Here is an 18817-nt window from a genome sequence, read left to right as displayed (position 1 = left end):
CTGCACACCTGCATTGGTGCTGTCAAAAATCTCAGCTCTCCTTTGATCTCTTTTGTTTCTGGAAGTTTCTGGCTGGTGATGGTGTAATGTGCAATTGAGGCTAGAAGCTTGAGAAGAGGCTCGGGGCCAGAGAAAGGCTGATGATGATGGCATGGGGTCTTTCCATGTTTGCAGTCACTTGTCTGAACAAGGTGTATAGACTATAACAGATATTTATAGCAAAAAATTCAGAAGCTCAACCCGCAATGCCAGGCCCCAGATCCCCAGCATGGTCCTCCCTTCAGTTCCCCATCAGTTCCACACATTTGGCACAAATGGGGAAATAATATTTTTTTAAGTGAGGCTGAGTTAAGAGGATTTGTTTGAGATACAAGATAGCTCTCATTAACGTTTGTTTATTTGGTTTTATTTAAGCCTTAATTGTCTTTTACTTAACTACATTCCAGTATCTCTCTCAGCCTCTTAAGAGACAATCGCATGCTCGTCCCTTCGTCTCTCTCAAGATCTTTCATGTTAGTGAACTGGGTTTAATGGCTGATAAAGTCTATGGGCTTGTGGTAAAGCTGAGCTTTCTCTTTCAAGTCCCAGCACAAACAGCCCCAGGAACGTGTGCCCAGGTGAACCCGGTTTTGTCACATCTCTGTGCCAAAGCTCCCTTAATCAGCAGCTGTGAGCATCGTGATCATGAGATTTTTTGTAACGAGCACTCTGGGACTCGAGGCTCCATCCCTCCCGAGGGAGGCAGACTTAACAGAACCATAGCCAGTTTGTAACTGGCCTCGTTCCAGGAGGCGAGGAGGGGACAGTTGGCTTTGTGGCACCACCGAAGGTGGGATTCACCCGTGGCTGTGAGGGAACAAAGCCCTAACCATGCCGACAAGGGAGGATCGTGCTTAGTGAAAACCAAACACAGCCCGGCCATTATTCAGGTACTTTTGTAGCCTTGGCTCTGCCTGGGCTGGGATGGGAGACGCCTGTTCTCCAGGCAGCTGCCACCTCCCAGGATAAGCTGGTTCACAGTTCAGCCCCCGACATTCCACCCTCCCCACATGAGGTTCCTTCTGACCAGGAATCCAGCTCCGAGGAACGTGGGGATTTGGATGCTGAACTACAGCACTTCCAGCAGCAGCTGGAGCCGATCCAGAGGGGAGCACACGGGGCTGGCAAGGTGTCCAAGGGACAGCACTGACCTTCCTTCCAGCTGCCCTGCTTTCAGGACGCTTCTTTTCTCTGAGAATAAGTTTCTCTGGAGGCAGAAAAGAAACCCAGTGAGTCAGAAAGGCAGCAGAGAGACTAATTTCTACACAAGCCGTGCTTTCTGCTGTGAGTGTTCAGAGCTGAGCAAGCCGTGGTCACTGTCGTGCCCCTTCCTCGCAGGTGGCTTGTCCCCGTGAAGGGACACCCCGGCAGTGCTGGCTCTGTGCACCACGGTTTGCTCCTCACTTTTAGCCCGGAGCAGCTTTGAAGAATCTATCCCCAAATGCATACAAAAACTTATTTCATTGCAGCAGCTGAACAGAAAAGCAGCTCGGCTTTTGAGACACACACTTTTCTTACAGTACACCAGGAATAATGTCGCTCCTTACTGGCAGCACCCCCGGAAAGAGAGAAAACGCATCAGGCTCTGATGAAACACCTCCCAAAATAACCAGCGCCTCTCCCCGCACGCTCCCCTTTGTGCTCGGTTGTCTTCGGGCGAGCACGGAGCACGAAAGGCACTTCCAGCCGAAGGGAATTCGGTGGTGGCTGCGTTATCTCTCGGTGCGGGGGCCCGAGGCGGCGGTGGCGGACCCGCGCTCCCGTTGGCCCGGCATTGTACCCGCGGGCCAGATGTGCAGATCGGGATGGAAACTCTACCAGGGTTGGCTCGGGAGCACGATGCCCGCTCCAGGAGCAGGATGCCCGCTCGGCCGGCTGGTGGAGCCCGCTGCAGAAGCAGCCGGGCCCGCTCCACCGGGCACCGGGCCGGGGCTCCCCGGTGCTGCGGAACTGCGGGGGACCCCTCGCCCTACCCTCAAAGCACGGATTGAACCCGCACTCCCCTGCTGCCCGCCGGCGGGGACGGGCTGTACGGGACACCGCGGTCCCCGGGTGCGGAGCTGCCGGGCCAGTGCCCACCGGCGGAGCGGGAGCTTCGCTCTCCGGGACCGCGGGCGAGCTGCTGCTCGCGGGGTCCGGGGAAAGAACCTCTCCAGCGGGGGAAACGGCTGCCGGAGTCGGCGTCCCGGGGAGGGACGGGCCGTTCCCCCGCGGGGTCCCGGCACCGCCCGGCGATCCCCACGGAGCCGGACTCGCAGCCGGGTCTGGGTGCAGGTGCCGAGCCGGGTCCACCCCCGCTCGGCCTCGGCGCGGAGGGGCCGCGCTCCGCCCCCGCCTCCGCCCCGCGCAACTTCCCCGCGCCGCGGCCCCCCGCCCCCGCCCCGCGGGTGCGCGCAGAGACGCGCGCGCGCCCAGCCCCGCCGCGCCGAGCCGAGCCGAGCCGAGCCCCGGTGAACCGCACCGAGCCGAGCCACACCGAGACGCGCATGGGACGCGCAGCCTCCGCGGGCGCGCAGCTGCCCCGCCGGCGCTGAGGGGCCGGAGCACCGGAGCGCAGCCCCCCGTCCTCGCCGCCGCCGCCGGGCATGCCCGCCCCGCCGGCCGCCGCCTGCCCCGCCGCTGAGCGCTGCCGCGGGCGCGGGGCGGCGCGCCCGGATGGAGCGCTGAGGCGCTGAGCCCCGCCGGGCCGGGCCGGGCCGGGCCGAGACGTGACGATGTGGATGCGACGGCTCCCGGGAAGCAGGTAGGAGCGGGGAGCGATGGCCCCGCGGGACAGCGCTTGAGGCATCCCGCCGCCGGGCGCGCTCGGAGAGCGGCGGAGTTAAACCGTGAACTTGGAGTGGGGAGCGGGGAGAGGGCTGGGGAGCGGAGCGGGGCGCGGGATGGGGAGCGGTGTGCGGAGCGGAGCGGGCAGCGCGCGGTGCAGCCGGCGGCTCTCGGCGCTCGGGGAGGCGGCCGGTCCGCGCTCCGCGCCGTGCCTGGCTCCCCCACCCGGTTCCTCCCGCCCCGCTCGCCCGCCCTGCCCAGGAGATGGATCCGCGGTCAGAGTCCCCTCGCCGGCTGATTGCTCCCCTCTGGCCGCACCAGCGGGGGAAGGGGCTGGGGGGCGTCCGGGGCCCGGGCGGATGGATGGATAGACGGATAGGCGGATGGATGGATGAATGAGTGGATGGACGGATAGATGGATGGATGTGTTTGGAAGATTAATCGAGAATTGCAAAGCAGAGGAGACGGAGTCAAAGTGTTACGTAACACATTTTCATTACCGCTGCGAAGTCATCTGAGCCGAAATCTTGTTATTTCCATGGTGCTGTGGCTGGAGAGCCCTGGCCCCTGCCCCTGCCTGTGTGCGGCCCCGGTAATACCTGGATTTTGGTGGTTTGAGCCCATCTCAGTGGAATCGAGTGAGAGAAGCAGAGGGTTAAACAAGTGAGACCCTAAGCAAAAGTAAAATCCATAATTTGTTTCATTTTCATCAACCCGGTTTTGTATTTGGAAAGTCGTGGGTTTGAGCGGCTGTGCTGGGCAGGGGTCAAACCCCAAACGTCCCTCCACCGAGCGGGACGGTGGTTCCGGCACATCACCTGCTGCTGGGGAAAGGGGTCCCAAGGCGAGGAGTCCCGAGCGGCCGCCCCACGCTCGCAGCGAGCCCTGTGGCTGCTCCCCGGGGAGCAGGACCGGGTGGGCAGGGGAGCTGCGGGGTGAGCGGATGGGTGGGTGCAGCCCCCACCGCCAGCCCTGCCCCACGCAGCACCTCGGGGAGCGCATCAGCCCGCGCCGCCCCCCGCGCCCCTGCGCTCTGGCAGAACATGGCTGCAGCTCGGGGGCACGGAGAGAGGCAGGCAGGGCCCCCCGAATCCACGGACAGCGAGTGGTGATGCGAGAAACCTTTGTCCGCCATCCGTGGGAGTCGTCGGAGGCTTTGTCCCTCTGCCCGGGCTGTGGATGGAGTCCTGGAGGGTGAAACCTGAACTGAGGTTTTGTCTGTGCTGAGCAGCTGGGGGAGGCCCTTGGCCTCTGTTACACTCCCGTGCCGCGCCGCATATTCCAGAGGCACGTGGCGAGCCGGCTTCCAGTGCCCCCCTTCTTTGTCCCGTGCCTCTGGCTGGTGCACCCCGACATCCCGGGCACACGAGCACCTTCGCGCTGCCGCCGGAGATGTCTGTCCATCCGTCAGCCAAGGATGCGCTGCTGCGTGTGGGAAGGACAGTCTGTGGTGATGTAGTGACCTTAGGGATTCCTCCCGGCGAAAGCACCCGAGGGTTTTCTCAGGGTGCCACGCGTTTGGATTTATTTCGTGTCAGGTGAAAAACCCAGTGGAGCTGGAGGGCCGTTTCCCAAGGCTGGCACGGCAGAAGGCTGTAATCCTGGGAACAGAGGACGCCCTCTGCTTTGTTATTTTTGAGGAGAGTTTAGCAATGGAAACAGGAGCCCTCTACTTGCTTCCCTCCTCGATTCATTCGCCTTGCAAATTTCTGTGCTGTGCATCCTGGATCCCCAGCACCAGGCTGTCCTTTCTGACACCTCATCAGCTTCCAGTCCCTCCGTGTTTTATTTTTAATAAGAGATAACTTTACTGCTAACCTTGCCTGCCGCTCTCCCTTCTCTCTTACTCTAATTGCTTCTGGCTTTATTTCTGACATTTCCCATGTCATTTCTCCTCATTTTCTCAAAGACTACTAGAAAAATAGCTCCAGGAGAAGCAGTAGAGCTTTGCAGCGCCCGTTTCACCCCGCGCAGCCTCTGCCTGGAGCGGCTGCCTGCGGCGGGGAGATGGTACCGTGCTGCTCCTTTCAAGTCGGATCCCTTTCGCCCGGGGCATTGGCAGCGCCTGACCTCGCGGTGAGCTGTGCTCCTCCGCCGGGGAGGGCAGGACCTGTGCACCCGCATTGCTCAGAATTATTCGGTTCCTATGAAGGGGAACTGCCGATCCCCGGTTCGGAGCGGGGCTGAGCGAGGTCGCAGGGATGCTCCAGCACCACTCTGCTCTTGGCAGGTGTGGGTGCTGCGGGGCAAAATCTGTTCTTTGGGGAGGTGGCAGTGGTTCTGTCAGTCCCTGAGTGTGCACAGACATACGTGTGCGTGCACACGCCTGCGTCAGTGCCTGCGCCCGCCTGCGAGGGCACGGCAGCTTTCTGCAGCGTGCCACGCTTCCAGCGCTGCCGAGGACTTCCCCTCCATAGCTACGAATATAATGTTTTAAACAATATGCCACAGTTTTTACAGCGTTGTGCTCTGGAGTGATTTGCAGTAGGAGTAAAACCACCGCTTGCAATTTCTCGGCGATTGTATAAAACAACTCATTAAAAACATACATCCCTGCACATTGGCTCCGTGGAAACTTTATGGGCCTTGTAGTTACTGCCAAAGAAAACATTTTTCCATGAATTTCACTCATCGGGTTCACACTGTCAAGTGTAGATTCAGCCGCTCGTCAAAGATGCAAGCCTTGCAGTCTGGGAAGTAATGAGAGCAGTAAGCAGTGGGAGTTAATGGCCTCCACTGAGGAGTCCTTACTCATCCTGCATCCACACAGGGGCTGAGCTGGCTGCTCCCGGGTGGATTGATTGCCACAGAAATTCATCTGGTGTCACTGGCTATGATACTTAACAGCCACAATAATGCTTGAATAAACTGCACTTTTATGCAGTGGTTCGTACCTCCGTGCTGGCAGCAATTTCCCAGATGAGGCGAGGGGAGCGGCGCAGGGCTTCGGCAGCCGCTTCCCAGAGCATGAATAATTGTTGTAATAACGGCAGAGCCACCGCCTTGTCGTCGTGGTGTCTCCAGTGGGGCGGCAGGTGGGAGTTGCTGTGGTGCTGCCACTTGTCTGGGATGCTTTGAAGCTGTCCTGTGTGCCAGCTGCTATGCCAGCCTTCAGCAGGAGGGACACGGGACGGGCGAGCTGCCGGCCCAGCTGCTCCTGGGACCGGAGCTCTGCCATATGTAATGGTCATCTGCTGGAAAGGAGTTGCTAATGTTCCTCCAGAGCCCAGCCTGTAACAGGGAAGGGCAGCCAGGCACAGGACAGCTCTTCAACCTTGTTCCCACCTTCTCCTACCCAATCTGATCTTCAGGCTCTCCCAGGATGCCTTATTTACCTCAGTGTCTATAGGTATGTATGGATACAGGGCAGTGGTGAGCGCTGCAGGCAGCTCCCAAGGACAGCTCCATAGGGTGTGAATAAGACAAGGGACTTCCTGCAGGTCTGAGGTTCATTATGAAAATGTATGCATGCCTAAGCCTTTAAATATAGCTAATGGGAGAAGGACTGGGAGGAAAGATTACCAAGATTTCCGGAACCTCAGCGTGCTGAGCAGGAGGAGCAGGAGCTGCTTTGCTCTGGGTTGTGGTGCCTGTTGTTCTCCTTGAGGGCTGGTGGTGACAAAGTAGGCAACAGCAGTTCAAGCCCAAAAGAGTTTGGGTTTGACAGCAGCACTCTCCTAGCAGGATAATTCCTGGAGGCTGACTGTGTTGGGTGGGATCAGTGGATGGTGTGACACTGTTGGTGCTTTCACCCCTTCCTTTAAGATAAAGGGCTTTTACTCCTGTTCTTCCTTCCATCCTTCCTCCCTTCCATCTTCCTTCCTTCTCATGTTGGGTAGTGCTGCTGGGAGGGGTTCCTGGCCAAGGCCAGCATCCTAGCAGTCACTGTGGGTTATGCATGGTTGTTCCCAAACCTGCTGCTTGGCCCTTCCTTGCCTTGGCTCACTGTTTTCATCAGAGTGATTTTTTCACTAAAAGAACGTTAAACTCTGGACCTGAAGTGACTCCTTAAAAATGGAATTTGAGTTGATATGAATATTTCCTGTGGCTCTTCTTACTGGGACTTGCACCTACAGACTTTGATAGCTTATATAATTTCCTGTGATGGAGATGTACTTCATCTAATTTCACTTGGAAATGCATTGATTAAATCAGAACTGCTGAGAGATTTAAACTGAGTCTCAGTGGCCTGAACCTAACTGTGGGAGGTTTACCTGCCTTCATCCTTCAACATTAATTTGGTTTTATGAGGATTCCTTGTGAAATGAGGTTTTGTCTGCTGCTGAATCTCTTCTGCTTTCTGGGTTTATCAGTTGCTTTCTCTGGCCTCGGCAGCTCTGCAAGGCAAAGCTGCGCTAAAGCCTCCGTTCAGTGCAGCACTGAGCTCCTTCACTGAGGACATGGTGGGGACTGATGGGCATTTTGTCACCCCAGTGCTCCTTAAACTCTGCCCAAGCTGGAGGCAAAGCACCCACACTGCCTGTGGAGTGGTGGCAGGGCTGGGTGCTGTGTAATGAGGTGCTCACATTGGGCCAGGGATGCTGGGTGTGATGCTCTGGGAGCAGGGTGGAGACCTGCCCCAAGTGCAGCTGTGTGGGAGTGTCCTCCCATCAGTGCTGACAGATTTGGCATTTATGGTCCCAAGCAACACTGAGAAAAGGAGGAACAGCCCAGCTTGGCTGGAGGTGGATGAGCAGCTCCATGGAGATGAGCAGGGGTGGGGTCAGCGGGTGCTGGGTGCGCGGGGCAGAAGGCCAAAGCACCCACTGGGACTCGCCTGAGGACTTATAAAAGTAAATAAAGCCAATCATTCACAAAGTGCTCATTTCCAACTCCAGTCTGCAAAATGTCTCCTTGTGACTTGGAAATGATGCGTAGGCAGGAGATATGCTTTGACATGCAATGATTTTTGTTGAAGTTTGCTCTGAAGGTCTTTCTCAGCAGCTCTGCTTTCCTGGCAGTGCTGGAGCATCCCAGGGGCACTGTGTCCCTGCTGCCAGTGGCTGCTGTGTCCCCATGAGCCAGAGCCATTGGGAGCAGAATCTGTTCCCTGGCACAGCATCTCTGTGAGTATGGAAAGGACTCTTCAGCTCCTGCTGCAGAAGCTGGCAGGGAGGAGAAGCAGCGCCTTGGCTGCAGAGCTGCTCCAGACCCTGGCTGAAGCATCCATGGGATGAGGCTTAGCTGTGGCGAGGCGGGAGCGGTGAAGCTTTGCTGGCCTGGCTGCATTGCCAGTGCTGCCAGCTCCACCGACTTCCAAATAAAGGCTGAGCAGAAGCTGCTTCAAAAACAACACATAGCCTGGGAGCACTGAGGTGCTTCCTTCAAGAGGCGAGTCTGGATGCTTGAGATGGAGAAACTGGAGCTCACCAAAGGGCTCGTGCCCTAGCACAAGAGAGGCGAGGAGATGGGGATGTGCTGGTGCAGGGGTGACCATGAGCCACAGGACACAGCACATGCCATGTGAGGGACCACATTGTGCCACACGGGATAGCAGACCTGTGGCTTTCGGCTACAGCTTGGTGAGATTGATGGCTCTTGTCCATGAGGGTATTGTCCACACCCCTTCTGCAGCATCCTGGGATGGTCAGGAGAAACTCCATCTATGTTTTATAGCCCTGTAGATGGGGGATGTGGCTGCGTGATGCCAGCTGAGGAGCTGTGTGGAGCTGCTGTGCTCAGCAGGGGCAGGCAGGGGAGCCTCAGCAGCAGTGTTCGAGCGCCAGTGAGAGCGAACGCTGCTAATTGATGTTGCCACTTGACTGCACGCCATTCAGGTTGAAGATGCGACAAGGTCGGGGGCAGCCCAGGTTGTCCCCCCTGGGAACTGCCTGCCTAGCAAGCACAAGCACAAGCAGCTTCCTCAGGGACACATTCTGTAATTGCCTGAGTCCCGTGCGTGACCCCAGCCCTGCTCCTGGAGCCTGCGATAGCATCCCTGCTCCCTTTGCAGGGCTCGAGTAATGAAGCATCAGTTAATTGACATGGACGAGGACATCCACTTAAAGACCCACTGGAACATGGGTGATGAATGCCAGGAGATGAAGCCTCTCATCCCGCTGGGAGCGTGGTTGGCTCTGCTTTTTTCCAGCCAGAGCCAAAGCTTGGCTGAATCCACAGCGGCGGGGCGTTTATGTAGGGAAAGTGTGACCATTCCAGATGCCGGCAAGTGTTATTTTAGAAAGAACTCCCAAAATGAATCAACCTTTTTTCTACAAGTATCTGTCATTCATGGGTTTTCTTACAAAGTTTGTAATGGAAAGGATAAGGATGAGTTATTCATCTTCTTGTTTCCTGTCTTTGCGAGAGGCTCTGCTTTGGCATCATCTGACATGACACACTCAGGACTTACTCTGGGTTCCTGTCAAAGTGACATATTCTCTGGCAAAATCAATTTTGTTAATTTTGATGGATGAGGATGGAAGTAAGGCTGCTGGCACAGGTACCTTTGAAGGAAGTTGAGATACTGAGGGATGTAGGAGGTCATCCCCTGCTGCCAGCCCATGGGAGATAATGCTGCAAAAGTTTAATCTTTCCAGCAAAGGAGATTATTGGTTTTTTTTAATGAGATGCATAGCACAGTGATCCCTGACACACTGGCAGTTGGGCTCAGAGGGGCTGTGCCCCCAGTGGCACAGTGTTCTTGAGGTCCTGGAGGAAAATCCTCATCTGCACTTCCATCCATCAGGATTTTGCCATGGCTGCAGTGGGAGAGCCTGTGAGCTGCCTGGTTGCTGTCTGCACAGTGAGATGGCCATGGCAGGGAGAACAGCTCTTCTCCACGGAAAAGAAATTGCTTGGTGCTAAAAGGGATTTAAAACTCTCTGTGACAGGATCAAGAGTCTTTGCCCCAGAGTTCATTCCTGCTGCCTTTTCTTTCTATTTTAGCTTGGCTTTTTCATCATCTTTTTGGGCTGTTCTTTCTCCATGCTGCGTGTCACGCTGACCCTTCTCTGGCAGCAGCATGTCCCTGTGGTGGGGCTGGGCAGAGCCTGTGCTGTCTTAGGAGCCAGGGGGCCCAGGAGCTCCCCAGGACCACCAGCCAGAGCCTCAGCTGGGCAATGCAGTGCCCTGCATTGAGCTCCCAGCTACTGGGCCTTGGCTTTCTCCAGGCTTCCCTACTGACGTTTCACACCTTCAAAGAGAGTTCTGCTGCTCCATTTTTTCCTATTGTATTTCTTGCTCCATAAAAGCCATCTGTTCCTCTTTCTGCTTTCAGAGTCTTCATTCCTCTCATCTTCTCCATTTCTGTTAGAGTTTATGGAGCTTTTGAAATTATTGGCGTGCTCCCTGTGTTCATTCCTGAGAATGGCTGCTGAGGTTTCTGGGCAGGCTGTGCATCTCTGGGCTGCCAGGGACTTCCCAGGAGAAAGACAGGTTTGAATCTCAGTCACTGCAGGGCAAATTGAGAGCAGCTCCACCCCAAGATCGTGGTGCTGGAGTGAAGATCTCAGTTAGCTGGACTTCCCTGTGTGGACACCCAGCCTTTGCCATGGGGAAGGGCTGGCTGGGCCCTGTGCTGGTCATCCAGCTGCTTCCAGTGGGTCAATGCTTGTCTTTGCTTCTGAAAAAGTGGAGCACTTTGGGAGGTCATCATTAAAAATCCCATTATGAGGTATTTTCTCCCTGGGCATGTTCCATGGTTGGAGGTGTTTCCCATGGAAGTGGATACAGTGAGCTCTGATGTGCGGCTCCCACGAAGACACATTGTGTTACAAAGACACCACAGACCTCCTTTAATTGTTTTGTTTTAAAGCTTGTTAAGCTGCTACTTTAGATATACTGAGCCAACTTATTTTTTTTTTAAGATCAAAGCATTTCCTGCATTCATTGTAATGACACGCTTGAGCACATTCATTTAAAAAATACGATTAGCGCTGGGTTATTTATCTGGAAAGCTGAGGGGTTAAAGGACAGCATAAGCTGTAGCTTTGTGCCACAGATTTTCTCTCTGTAGGCCCTTCACACCTGAGGGCTGGGTTGACTAAGTTGCTATCTCTTGGAATCGATTTGTGGATATGTATTCAGAGGAACAAAACCCCTCATAAGGCTCCAGCTCCAGTCCAGATCTGGCAGGACTATTTCCATCCTGGTGGGGAAGGCCTCACTTCTGCCATGCCATCCCATTGCATCCCATCCCATCCAATAACTCTGGGCATTGCATCCTGCTTGGACACACCAATGCAGTCCTTTTATCCAAGGGGGAAGCCTGACCATCCTGCAGTTGATTGTACAGAAGGCAGATGTGCGGCAATGGAAGAAAATTTATAAGCAAAGCAGGGGAAGCAGAAATTCCTCGGATGGCAGCTGTGGGAAGTGCGCTGTCCTGCCTGTGCCTGTGTCCACAGCAGGGAGCCTGTCAGCTCAGCCACTGGCCTTATTTACTGTGGGCTGCATTAACTAACACCAGGGATGATCTCTAAGCTCTGGTTTTAACATGCTCCTGCATATGCCGCAGTCCTGTTCCCTTAGCAGGCTGATTTTGGTACGTGGGGGGATGTTTTCTGCTGCTGTCATGGGGATGGGAGAAGGCAGCACTGTCTCATGTGCCAGGACCTCCTTGGTCACCATCAGCACGTGAAGCCTGGGCAGCAATTCTGTGGTGAGAGTGAGGAGGTTTAGGTAGAAGCTAAAATGAGCAGGAAAGCCCTAATTTCCTTAGGTTTATTGATTGTTTAAATATCAGAAAGAGCAGAGCTTGAGACCGTGGCTCTTTAATAAGATTTTGGTAGATCTGGAAATCTGAAACTTCCCAGCAAGTTGTGTCTGAGCTGGAGCTCTTGCTGCTGCCTGGTCCCCAGTGCTGGTGCGGAACTCGAGGGGGGGACGAGTGGGGTAAGTTGGCGACAGGTGCCAGTTTGGGCTGGAAAGCCAGTGCTCACAAACCCCCTTTATCCAGGAGGGACAAAAGGCAAGTGTTATCGCTGCTGGGTTGATGAAACACCCCACTGTCCAACCCTGCCATGCTAAATGCACGCAGTGTTTGCTGGCTGGGGCGGCCGGGCGGTGATGGGGGAAGCGACGGCCATGCTGTGCCCGCTGAGGGGGATGCTCCAGCAGTGCCAAAACTGTGTGTGCTGAGGGGGATGATCCAGCAGTGCCAAAACTGTGTGTGCTGAGGGGGATGATCCAGCAGTGCCATCACTGTGTGTGCAGGGAGGGATGCTCCAGCAGTGCCATCACTGTGTGTGCAGGGAGGGATGCTCCAGCCGTGCCATCACTGTGTGTGCTGAGGGGGATGCTCCAGCCGTGCCATCACTGTGTGTGCTGAGGGGGATGCTCCAGCAGTGCCCACTCTGTGTGTGCTGGGAGGGATGCTCAGCAGTGCCATCACTGTGTGTGCTGAGGGGGATGCTCCAGCAGTGCCATCACTGTGTGTGCTGAGGGGGATGCTCCAGCAGTACCCACTCTGTGTGTGCTGGGAGGGATGCTCCAGCAGTGCCATCACTGTGTGTGCTGGGAGGTATGGTCCAGCTGTGCCATCACTGTGTGTGCAGGGAGGGATGCTCCAGCAGTGCCATCACTGTGTGTGCTGAGGGGGATGCTCCAGCAGTGCCCACTCTGTGTGTGCAGGGAGGGATGCTCCAGCCGTGCCATCACTGTGTGTGCTGAGGGGGATGATCCAGCAGTACCCACTCAGTGTGTGCTGGGAGGGATGCTCCAGCAGTGCCATCACTGTGTGTGCTGAGGGGGATGCTCCAGCAGTGCCCACTCTGTGTGTGCAGGGAGGGATGCTCAGCAGTGCCATCACTGTGTGTGCTGGGAGGGATGCTCCAGCAGTACCCACTCTGTGTGTGCAGGGAGGGATGCTCCAGCAGTGCCCACTCTCTATGTGCTGGGAGGTATGGTCCAGCAGTGCCCACTCTGTGTGTGCTGGGAGGGATGCTCCAGTGGTACCCACTCTGTATGTGCTGAGGGGGATGCTCCTGTGGTATCTGGGCTGTGCCCACTGAGGGAATGTTCTGGTGGTACCCAGGCTGTGCCTATTACAGGGGAAGCTCCAGTGGTATCCAGGCTAAGCCCACTGTGGGGGATGCTCAAGCAGTACCCAGGCTGTGCTGCTGGGGGAAGATATTCCAGTGGTACTTGCCCCATGCCCACTGAGAGAGATGCTCCAGGAGCACCCACTCTCTGCCTTGCCAAGAGGGATGCTCCAGCAGTACCCTGGGATGCAGAGCCTGAGCTTGCCACTGTCTTGACCTCCTTGGGGAGCACTCAAGGCTGTTCATCCCCTGGCTTGGCTGGGACCTGTCTCACCACGCTGGCAGATGAACCTGCAGCAGTCTGAGTCTTCCCAGGGGAGCCAGACTGGGCTCGGAGCTCCTGCTGACAGAGTGCTGGCAGGTAAATTACTGAGCACTGGTCTTGCACAGAAATTTGCAAGAGACGTTTTTGTCTGAAGATGTATGCAAACTTCTGGGCTTCCCACCCTGGCACTTTTCAAGTTCTGTCTGAAATAATCCCTGAAGGGAAAATTCTCTTAAGCAGATGTCCTGCTCTCTCTAGAGCAAGCTATGCTGGGCTAACCATAATGGGCAGTGTTGGCCAGCTTGCTGTGTCAGCTCTCACACTCATCCTCGGGCTGGCTGGAGGCACTGGGCCTTTTGTACTGTCAGTGTCTTTTAAAATATTTGAAAATGGGAACTGAACTTGAAACTCAGGGTTAAAGGTTGGCTCAACTTTGGCAGCAACTGGGAGCAAGAGCAAAGGCTCTTGTCTTTGCAGTGATGCCACGTGTGCCTGCTCTCTGCCGCTCCTTTTGACTCTTCCCCACGTTGCTCTGCCAGATCCTGACTCTTCATGCTGTGGCTGTGGGATGCACCAGAGAGATCGTGGTGGGCTCCAGCCCCAGCCCCAGGTGCCTGCGCTGGGGCTTTGCCCTTTCTCTGCCTCTGGCGAAGGACGGGCCCGGAGGCGGGAGCAGCCGGAGCTGAGCGCTGACGGCGTTGGCAGGGGCTGCACCTCCCGCATCAGCACATTGGCTGATGGTACCGCTGGGTGTTAATTATGCCTTCCGCACTCGCGGCTATTCAAATGGTAAAATTGTTTATTTGCAGCTGGGTGAGCTCAAGGCAGAGGCAGGAGAGCGAGTGGCTCCCCACTGCCACGGCCGCCCTCCTGCGCCTCTCTAACAACTCCCCAGGGATGGATCCAGCTGCCTCATCTTGGCATTTCCATCCTGGGGGGACCCATGGTTCCCCCAGCCCCGCCCAACCCCTTCCTGCCCAGTTTTTCCAGGGAAGTGGGTGTTTGCTGTCTGCCTGGCCACAGCAGCATGGCAGGGAGGATTCAACCTATTTCACCCTCTGCTGATTTCCTTCCATGATAAATCTCATCCCCTCCACTGCGGGAAGCGGCATCAGTTTAATTACTTGTGGGGAGAAGGGGGCAGTGGAGGAACTTAGGACTTGTTTTAAATATCACTTTTATTAGCAGGTAATCCTGAAGCTCAGGACTGTAATATAGATAGGTAGTGATGTGGCACATTTAATTTACTTAGGTGCTACTGTGTGTCAGCCTTTGTGCCTTAAGTCCCAGTCCTGGCTTTAAAGAGCTTGGCAGCCATATTTTCACAAATTTATAATTATCTGGGAAGAAGTTGGGGCTACAGATGGCGCAGTGGGTTGTGTGTTCCTGGTTCCCATTGGATCTGGGATCAGAAAAACTCATCCTGTAGCAGAACATAGCTCAGGAGGGAGGTCTCCATGGTGCAGCTGATGCCTGGTTGTGGGGTGGGACATGGTGGACACCATGTGGGAGTGGTCCACAGGGTCACCTGCTGATCCTATGTCATAGCTTGCCACGTGCCTTTTGGCACTCATCCATGCCACCCTCGTATGGGATGGTGCATCTCTCCTCCTCCCAGCCCCGGGGAGAGTCCTGGTCCTGCCCAGAGTGCAGAATGGCAAGGCTCCATTTCCATGGTGATGGTTGGTAGTGTGACAACAAAGGACAGTCGCTGCACTGCAGGGATCATCACACAGGACAGCAGGATGGAGAGAGAGGAGAGCAGCTGCGGCAGCGGCTGCAGTCCCCACCTCAGCGAGGACACACAGTCGTGGGCCAAGTATCTGCCACTGAAGTTTTCCCCTCTTCTTCCTGCTCCAGTGTGAAAGTCACCCTCTGGGATGCAGCGGCCTCGTTCTATTCCGTATGGAGCCACCGAGTTCCTGCACGTTCTTTTACAACCTGCCCTGCTCTGAATGCCTTTGTAGGACACACAGCCACGCTGCCAAGGATGCTTTTCCTGGAGCGTGGTGCCTGCTCTCCTGCCTTGTCTTGCCTGGGTAAAGGAAACACCACCCCAACTCTCTGGCCACAGCTCCTGCTCCAGGCATTCACAGGAATATTTCTGTCCCTGCCTTGCTTGGTGTTCAGAGATATGAAACGCTCAGAGTTCGTAAATCACCCCAACAAGGACATAACCTTGATTCCCTGTGCAATACCGATAGATTACCTAACAGGAGGCATGAAATGGAAGAATGGCTCCATTTGTATAATTCTGCATTAAAAATCAGCCTATTCTACAGTTAATGCTCCTGTGAAGTGTCTCCACAGGCACAAGAGAAAGGGGCTGATGCTGGAGAGCGAAAAAGGACCTTATGAAAGGGACTGCACTTGAGTGAGCCTTTGAGGCTTTGGGGAAGTGGGTTAGTGCTGACGGGTGGTGTTTTGATGTTTGTCAGAGCCATGCTCCCAGTTAATTTTCAGACACATTACCAGAGCTGGGAGCTTCTGGAGGCACAGCAGGTGCACTGGATTAATCCATGTCCTGTCTGCAGTATCAGGGTTGCCTGAGGTGCTGCCAACCCAGAGGATTCCCAGGACTGGGGCAGGGGTTGTTCTGTCCTGCTCCATGCTGGATGCTCCCACTTTCCCTCCCTGCACGTGGAGGTTGATACCATGTGTGCAGTGGTGGGAGCAGCCAAGTTCCACAGCAGCCTCTTCCCCACTGCCAAGGAGAGCTCAGTGAGCTCACATCCTCCAGCATCCTTGAAATTAATCTCTCTCTTGAGTGCCAACTGTCCTCCTCTTCAAAGCACATGGCTGCACCTGGAAAGATCCAAGAAGGTGTTTCATACAGAGGAGGACTTCTGGAAGGGGTGTTGGGTGGGGAGGCTGTGGTGGCTCCAGTGCAGCATTCACTGTTCGTCACCTTTGAAACTGGAATGGGCTCAGGAAATAGTCCTGGAGTGCCTGATCCGTGTCATTAGCCCAGCAGTTTCCTTGAAATCTGCCCTCATGCTTCTTGCAGGTAAATATTTGTAGGAATTCCATTTCCTGCATGCAAGTGCAGCTGCCTCACTTCCATGGAGCCCAGGGAGAGGATTTGTGACTCGTGGGAGCCAAGGCCTTGGATGAGGAGATCAAGGACAGGATTTCATTTTCTCAAATATATCCATTCCATGTTTCTTTATCTAACCCACTTTCTGAGTTTTATTGAGTTTTTCCTGGAATTTGAACAGTATTTTGGGATAACGTTCCCATTCACCTCCAAGATGGGAAAGGAAGTAATGTGAAAATTGCCCACGCTCCTCACATTTCCTTGCAAAATAGGTTGTGTGTGCTTGTAGGGGGGTGAGGAACAACCAAAGCCCTGATTCCCAAATGAGGAGCGTAACCACAGCCCTGCCCAAATGCATCCCTTTGGCCCACGTGTACCCCCAGCCAGGGCTGGCTCCGTGCCCCCAGACTGAGGCAGATGGATGCTGCCTGTGGCTCTGGATGATGTGTTCCCTTCCGTACTCCAGAGCCCCTCCTTGGGTGCACTTAGGGAGTTCTCCATGCACTGGGAGCAGCACAGGGTCCTCTGCCTCCGCTCTGCTGTCCCATAGGAGCAGCTCCTGCCATCGGCGAAGTGTTTGAGCTGTTTGATGTCTCGGCAAAGCAGGAACGCCCTCCCGGCCTCCGAGCAGCGGTGACTTTGTGCCGGCGCTCCCGAGAGGAGCGCGGTGCTCCACTGCCTGCTCAGCGAGGCGGAGGCGCGGGGACTCCCGGGGCGCTGTGCCGGGCCGGGCCGTGCTGTGCCAGCCGCAGCGGGCTCTCCTGGGACAGCCCAGGCTTTCTGGGGCAAGGACAAGGCGGCAGGAGATGCGGATGGGATGTATCGCCGCTCCCTGGGTGTGAGGAGATGAGGGCGGGATGTGTCCCCGCTCCCTGGGTGCGTTCGGGACGTGTCACCCCCGCTCCCTGGGTGTGTTCGGGACGTGTCACCCCCTCTGCCCGTCGTGGCAGGGGGCTGTTTTGGGGCGGGGGCGGCGGGGGAGGGCAGGGTGGTCCTGCCGCATCCATCCCCTCCGCCGCGCCGGGCACATCACGCTGCGTTGCCAGGACAACGGCAACTCCTACACGCTGCTATTTATTCTGAAGGACACTTGCTCTTATCTGTTGTTGCAAAGCCCTCAGAAGATCGCATGCCGCGCAAAATTCCTCCGAGGTAACCGGACTCGCTGCTTCTGTCCCTGAAGCCGTCTGCTGGGGACATGCCAGCCAGCGGGGTGACTAGGAGGACACCGGGGTGATAGTCCCTTGGGTGGCATCGCTTGAAGGGATGTTGGTGGGAGGGTGACCCAAGCTGTCCTTGGGGCAGAGAGGGATCTGCCCCATCTGAATATCCCTTACTGTGTTCATCCCCATCCCAGAGCCTCTGGCCTGGGGAGCAGTGGCAGGAGTGAGGGACACTGATGCTGGATATCACCAGAACTGCCTGGCCATGCTGGAACACAAGTTTGCAGCATGACCCAGTGGAAAACAAGGGTTGCATGTTGCCTCTGCCCACACATCCTCCTGATGCAGCCGTGTCAGGCAGGTTCTGCAGGAGCAAGCCCCTGCAAGTTCATGCTGCCATTGCCACAGCCTGAAATGTCACAAGGAGACAGGAGGAGATGGAAACAGGGGGAATATCTGTTTTTCCTGTGAGCTGCCAATCCCAAGCACCAAGAACTGGCATATTGTCTTTCAGAAGTTTCCAGACAGTGGCTGGGATGCAGCGAGCACCAAGTTTGGGCTGGGCATATTTTCTCTTGCTCTGTTCAGCAGCTGTTCATAAAAGTTCTGAATGTGAGCAACACAGAGTGCTGGGAGGGGGAGGTCTGGGTGCGGGCACAGATGATGTGAGAGGTGGCACCTGGGGTGAGTGACATGCAGGAGGTGCCCAGCACCTTTTCTTCCTTGCAAGGAGATGTTTCAGGTGATGTTGGGCAGTTGGGCAGAGGCTGAAATCAAGCCTGACATGCTATAGGAGTGATCCTGAGCACTGCAAAGGTGAGTCTGTACTTGATGATCCAGCTGGAGCATGAGCTTGTGGCTCCTCCCCAGTGGAAGCACGGCATTGCCTACAGCACGTGGGGGACACTCTTCGTGCTGCCACCACTCTGTCGGCCTCTAAAAAAACCCACCACCACCACCACCACCACGGTTTGGGTGGTTTGTGGTTTTTTAGAAGCCTTGAAATCCTTCCTCCCCCAGCCTGAACTATTTTGGTTTCCGTTGTCTGTTTCTGGCTCTTCCCTTTCTCCTTCTGCGCTGTTTCCTTGCGTTGCCTTCTCCCTCCCCAAAATAAATGTTGTTACGCTTTGAAAAAATACCCAATTAGGAAAAAAGCAGAGATCCTCTGAGCAGAAAAAGCCTGTGCCTGGGAGTATCCAGGTCAGCTCCTTTAGCTTTGCTTGCTCACGCACGGAGGGAGTGTACAAATGCTTCTGTCAACCAGATGCACATTCTGTCGTGCTCCCAAGGACTGTGCGGGCGCTGCTGCAGAGGATTAGCCCGTTTAGCCATGTAAAGCTCTCATTAACTCATGCTGAGTTTGACAAAAGTCTTTCTCGTGTAAAAGCTAAGTAAAATGGAGTAAAGATTTTTGGGCTTTGGCCTAATGATTTTTTTTTTTTTCCAGGGTTGGGAAGGAAAGGCAATAAAAATTTGCCTATCAGAGGTTTTCTTGCCACTTTACACGGGGCAGCATCATAGAGGAGACATGAGGGGAGCAGAGCCTCGGTGCAGTGCCACTGGG

Source organism: Oenanthe melanoleuca, chromosome 21, assembly GCF_029582105.1.
Source record: "Oenanthe melanoleuca isolate GR-GAL-2019-014 chromosome 21, OMel1.0, whole genome shotgun sequence".
NCBI lineage: Eukaryota > Metazoa > Chordata > Aves > Passeriformes > Muscicapidae > Oenanthe > Oenanthe melanoleuca.
The sequence above is the reverse complement of the archived record's forward strand: the minus strand, read 5'-3'. Positions refer to the sequence as shown.